This window comes from Monodelphis domestica, chromosome 1 (genome assembly GCF_027887165.1).
Source record: "Monodelphis domestica isolate mMonDom1 chromosome 1, mMonDom1.pri, whole genome shotgun sequence".
In the NCBI taxonomy this organism is placed as follows: Eukaryota; Metazoa; Chordata; class Mammalia; order Didelphimorphia; family Didelphidae; genus Monodelphis; species Monodelphis domestica.
The window spans coordinates 739,421,299-739,427,298 of NC_077227.1; the positions used below are offsets into that span (position 1 = coordinate 739,421,299).

A 6,000-nucleotide genomic window follows, 5' to 3' on the forward strand; every position below is an offset into this window, starting at 1 on the left:
GGAGGGAGGAAGGAAGGAAGGGAGGGAGGAAGGAAGGAAGGAAGGAAGGAAGGAAGGAAGGAAGGAAGGAAGGAAGGAAGGAAGGAAGGGAAGGAGGGAGGGAGGGAGGAAGGGAGGGAAGGAGGGAGGGAGGGAAGGAGGGAGGGAGGAAGGGAGGGAGGACAATTCTGAGAGGTAGCTGCCATTATTTTCCCCAGTTTTCCCATCCATCGAGACAGAGACAGAGGTTGTGTAGGTGATTGGCCCAGGGTCACACAGCTAGCAGGAGTCTGAGGGCAGGTTATCAAATCAGGCTGATAACCCAAATGAAGGGTTTTACCAAGCCCAAAGCACCACATGAACGCTGTTCTTGCTTATGACTCCATTAGTGTAACTCTCCACTCTCCACTGGTCCTGAGCAAATCTCTGTCCCAGGCTGAGAGTCCGAGGGCTGAGGCACCAAGCTTCAGGACCGACAGATTTGGGCCAGGAAGAGGGGAGGCTACTAATGGGGCAGACAGGATAAATGACTTGTCTAAGGTCATCATGTTGACAGTCTGGGTTCGAGGTTGGATCTAAGCTCAGGACTCCAAGACCAGGCCTCTGCCACATGATAATGACAACCATAATCAGTGAGGATAACGGCACTCCGCCAGCCTCTGTCACCAGGCCATCTGGGGGGCCCAACGACACAGTGGCTGAGAACACGCCCGTTCTGGAACCGCAGAGGGCCAGCTCCATGAACTCGACCGTGCTCCCCGTCATGTGGGCAGGAGTGGAACCCAGGCCTCTTGACTCCCCGGCTCCTGGCCAGTTCTGCAGTGAAGCCAACTCAAGCTCAGAACTGGGACTTCTGGCTCCAGTGCTGGGTTCTTCCCTTGGCCAGAGACAAGGCTGACAGCTGGATGAAGTGAGAGCCAGAGTGAGCTCAGCCAGCTCTTCTACCGCAAGATGATTGGGGTTTTAACAGGGGTAACAAGGAGCCTGTGGCTGGGTGGGAGTCAGGGGACCTCTGCTCAAGGCTGGCTACAGATTCTGAGGGGCCACTCAGTGGCACGCTGGTTAGAGTGTTGGGGCTACAGTCAGGAAGACTCACCTTTATGAGTTCTGATCTGACTTGGACACTTCCTAGCTGTGTGACTTTGCCTCAGTTTCCTCATCTGTAAAATGAGCTGGAGAAGAGAATGGCAAACCACTCCAGTATATTTGCCAAGAAAACCCCGAAGAAAACTTGGGTCACAAAGAGTCAGACAGGACTAAAATGAAACAACAATTTTGACATTGATTAATCTCCTCTCACATGCAAGATGAGAGGCAGTGTGGCACAGGAGAGGGCTGGCTTAAGGGGCCAGGAAGACCTGCATTCAAGTCCTGCCTCTGCATACAGTCCAGTTTTATGATTTTGAGCAACTCATTCAAACTCCAAGTCTCCATTTTCTCATTTGTAAAATGGGGCTAAGAATATCTGTAATCTATCCATCTATCAGCATTGATTAAACCCTATGCCAGGCTCTGCTGGGTGCTGGAGATATAAAGATAAAAATCAATCAGTCTAAAAGTGTTTATTAAGTGCCAACTGTATACCAGGTGTTAGGTCAGGTGCTGGGGAAACAAAGGCAAAAAGCAAACATTCTGTTCTTAGTGCCTATCTTCCTGAAAGATAGTGTGAGGAAGGTTAGCTTTGGAGACGAGGAGACGTGGGTTCAAGTCCTCCTGTGTGACCCTGGACAAGTCATTTACTCTTTCAGATCACCCTCTAAGGCAGATCTAGACCAAATTTCCAATTGGGCGAGGCACTGTGGTCTTAGTTTCCCCATACCTGGCTTGGCAGCTCCACTAATCTGTGACAGTCTAAAATAGGATCATCCCAAGTCTGGATCCTCTGCTCCCTCAAGGGATTTTTAGTCTCCTGCTCCATCGCGTTCCCCTAGGGCATATTCAGCCACTGCCACCTCCTCTCCAGACCTCTGGAAGCTCATTTCCTTTGCAGATTTCCCTCTGCCCTGCCCTTCTGGCCAGAGAGAACAAGGGCTGGCAATCCAGGTCAGGAGCCCAGCTGCCAGAGAGACTGATGGCAGGCGGGAAGGGTGGTCCACCATGAGAGTCACCCTCAGCCAAGGGAAAAGAATGCCCCACTTGCTTAGGAGACTGAGCACTGAGTTTGGGTGGGGGTGGGGGACCTAGACTTGTGACTGTGAGCAAGTCACTGCCTCCTTGGACCTCAGCTTCCTGGCCTGTGAAATGGGGATGATATTTGCGGGGAAAATTCATTGCAAGTCTTCAGGTAAGGAAAGGCTTTTATTTAAACTTTGCAAAGGGCTCTGCCTCCATACAGTAGGTACTTAATAAAGGTTTACCAAAGAAATGAGTGAGCTGAACAGAGCTCTATGGATAAGTCACTTAAGCCATCTGGGCCTCAGTTTCCTCATCTGTAAAATGAGGGAGTTGAATTGGATGCTCTCCAAGCCCCCCCCCACTGTCTCTTTAGCCTATAACATACCATTATTAGAGGAGAAGTTGTGCCTCTTTGTTCCCATAGGTTGAGGGGGACAATGGGTGCCATTTTGTCATCTCACCCCCCCCCCAATCTTCTGTTAATGAGGCACTTCAGCTGGGCCAAAGGCCCCACCTTCATGGCCTTACTGAGCCCTCCAGCTCCTACTGCCCCTTGTGGAGCCCTAAGAATCTCTAGACCCCAGATTTGGGGACGAAGGGCATTTCTGAGAACTCCCAATCCAATCCCTTCATTTCACAGCCAAGATTGCAGCCCAGAGCCACGTGAGACCTGCCCCAGGCCACCAAGATGGTAAATAGCAGAGTCTTTTGGTACAGTTCATTCATTTGTTCAGGAAACTTTGATTAAGCACCTCCTGTGTTGAGGCAGAGCCCTAGGATGAGAGCTGGGGGAGAGACAAAATGTAAATGGTATCTCAAGTGGGATTTGAACTCAGATCTTCCTGACTTTGACTTCAGTGCCATAACTCACCAGACAATAAGCTCCCTTGGACCATCTGCTGGATACCTGGAATTCAGGCATCCTCCAGTCTAGCTGCAGAGACTCTGGGGAACCCACCAGCCTTCTTCCCCAACACAAAACAGGGGTGTCAGTGGAGCAATCCCAGAACCCCTGAGGAGGAAGGGGGGTTCCAAGGCCATTCTTGAGAAATGCCCCCACCCCACACTTTCCAGGAGGGGCCGCAGAGCCTCATCACTGTCTGTCCCGAGTGTCAGCTCGGAGCCTAGCCGTACTGAGTCATAGGAGACACAGAGGGGAGCCCCAGGGCTCTTCATGTTCTACGGGGTATGGGGGTGGGGTGGGGGCAGCGGCAAACCAGCAAACTGACACAGGGCTGGCTGAAAGCGTAGCGGAATGAGACTGTGTAGACTTAGGGAGAAGAGGCAGCGGGGGCTGGTGTCCCCCTTAAGGAAACTTAGAGAGCACCCAACTGCCCGTCTTTAGGGATGAGGGATCTAACTGCACTCACCTGGCTCTTCGGCTCCCTTCCCAGCCACTCCCCAAGGTCCTAGCCTCTGTTTCCCTTCCTTTCCCTTCCCTGGATTCTGGGCTGGGTCGAGGGGAGGGAGCAGCTAGTCAGAGAGCGGGGTGTGTGTGTGTGTGTGTGTGTGTGTGTGTGTGTGTGTGTGTGTGTGTGTGTGTGTGTGTGTGTTCGTGCGTGCGTGCGTGCACGAGCGTACCAGAAATCTAGGATGTGTGCATCTGTGGGCACGTGGACCCTGCCTGGAGTCAGTGCCAGCCCTAGCCCCCTAGGAGTGCTGCCACACACCCGCGGGGATGGAGCTCCCAACCAGCAAGTATTTAACTCCTATTTCGGGCCAGACTGCTGGAGACACCAAGCCAAAACATCTTCACATACAAGGGGACAAATAAATACACAGACAGTCAATAGAGATAAATGGGGAGCGCGGCTGGGGGCATCAGGGGAAGCCTTCCTGGAGAGGCTGGCACTTGAGCTGAGTCTTGAAGGGACCAAGTGACCAAGTGGCGCAGATAAGGAGGGAATTCACGAACAGGGACAGCCCAGGAGAAGACTACTACTGGTTGTTGACCTTGGCCAAGTCGCCTTCCTTCTCTGGGTCTCAGTTTCATCATTTGTAAAATGAGGGAATTGGACCCATGCCATCGGACATCCCTTCCAGCTCTAAATCTTTAGCCTAAGCCGCCTCTTGGAGCCTCAGTTTCCCCAATCTGTAAAAGGAGCGCGTCGGCACAAACCGTCGCTCCCAGCCATGGTATTCCGTGCCTCTAGCAATACTAAATGCCCCTTCTCCCGCTCCCCCTGGGGTAGGCTGTGGGGTCGGGGAAGAGACACTCACCCAAGGTGCTGAGGCTTCCGGGGCGCCCCCACGAGTCTGCTGCCCCTCCTTCCTGACGGCTAGGGGACTCCCACTCTCCCCGTTCCCGAAGAGCCCAGGGTGGTGGCTGCGGGGGCTGCGGGGGCTGCTGGGGCAGTAGCAGCAGTGCCTGCGCGATAGCTCTGGAAGCCCCTAGCGGGCCGGGAAGCTGCCGCCGCTGCCGCCGCCACCGCCGCCGCCGCCGCCGCTTCTGCTGATGTCCTGGCTGCCCCAGAGCCCGCGCCCTTCCTTTTCACTGGCGCCGCCCAGAAAACCCCTCCCCGGAGCCACCCCCTTCCCAGCCCAGGCCCGCCGCCTGGCTGCCCAGTCCCGGCCCCCTTTTGTTCTAACTCGCTGCTGGGCTGCCCCTCCCAGTGCAGGGGAGGGAAGAGAGGGAGGGAGGGACTGAGGCCCCCCTTCGCCTTCCCCTTCCAGCTCCTTCGCCCCCCGGACCGCGACAGCATCACTACTTGGAAGGCACTCGGTCCACAGCTCTGCACCTTCACTCAAGTCCTGGCTTTGGCGCAGGGCTTGACGCCGAGGAAGAGATGAATAGATGTTTGTTCCTTGGCTGATTATCCCCATTTTACAGACAGGCAAACTGGAGCTCCGGGCAGGGAAGTTACTGGGGCACCCCACGGGCACACAGCAAGTCCGAGAGGAATCCTGGACGGCCTGACCTGAGGTCTATGGCTCTTTCCACTTCCCTGTCTGACGCGGAGCACTGAGTTTGGAGCCAGCACACCTGCCTTTTACACTTACTTTCCAGCTGTGCAACTGTTGGCAAAGTGCTCCATGTCTCTGATTCTCTGCAGAATGAGGAGAAAAGGGCGCTGCATTACTTCCCTAGACCAGGCAATTTTAAGGAAGCCCAGGGTGAAGAATCCTTCAAAATGCTGGCGGAACCCACCCACTGAGAGCTGGTCTCCGCTCTGGTTGTGTGGCCAGAACTCCGGGACCGTCCCGTAACATGCATTTCCTCATCTGCAAATGGAGGGAGTAGACTGGAGGACTTCTGTGGCCCTCTCTAGGTCCCCATCTGTGACTTTAGTCAATAATGTTGGAAGGATGGGGTTGATCAATGGAACTGATGGGAAAGAACATGGATGACCCTCTCCACTGCTCCCCCAGCCTAAGAACTGACAGCTTTTCCATCTGTCCTGCAGCTTTGTTTCTCTTCCATTAGAAGGCAAGATCCACCTTGTTTTTCTATGTGGTTCCCCAGCCCTCTGCACAGCCCTTATCATGTGTTAAGCTCTTTTTGCTTCACTTCCACTTGTCTGCATTCCTCTAAAATTTCCCATCATTCACCAGGAATCTTCAACCTGGAAGATCCCTTCAGCCCTGGAAATCACACCTCAGTCACCATCATCTTCCCTTGGGGCCCTTCCCTCTGATTAGAGCTGGGCAAGCTCCCCTCAGAGTAGCCATTTAAGGAGAGCAGCCAGGCCAGCCATCTCTTCATTTCCCACCAGGCTGTGCTCCTCAAGATATTTCCATCATACCCTGCACCTGATCATTTTCCTTTCCCCTCCCCTTTGGACTTTCCTTTAGTGTTGTCTCCCCCTAGTAGAATGGGAGCTTCTTGAGGGCAAGAACTGTCTTTTGCCTTTCTTTGGATCATCAGAGCTTAGCACAGTGCTTGGCATATATCGTTCAATTGTGTCT

The 6,000-nt window shown here is 53.8% G+C and overlaps 1 protein-coding gene across 1 annotated transcript in view; it reads right to left on the reverse strand.

The window, feature by feature from the left end:
* The window catches only part of LOC130456847 (lysyl oxidase homolog 2), a 130,424-nt gene extending 126,065 nt beyond the window's left edge, over positions 1-4,359 (reverse strand). The window contains exon 1 of the mRNA XM_056814312.1: positions 4,315-4,359. The gene's annotated coding sequence lies outside the window, so the exon portion shown is untranslated. The remainder of the gene's footprint in view (positions 1-4,314) is intronic.
* Positions 4,360-6,000: the final 1,641 nt, after the last annotated feature.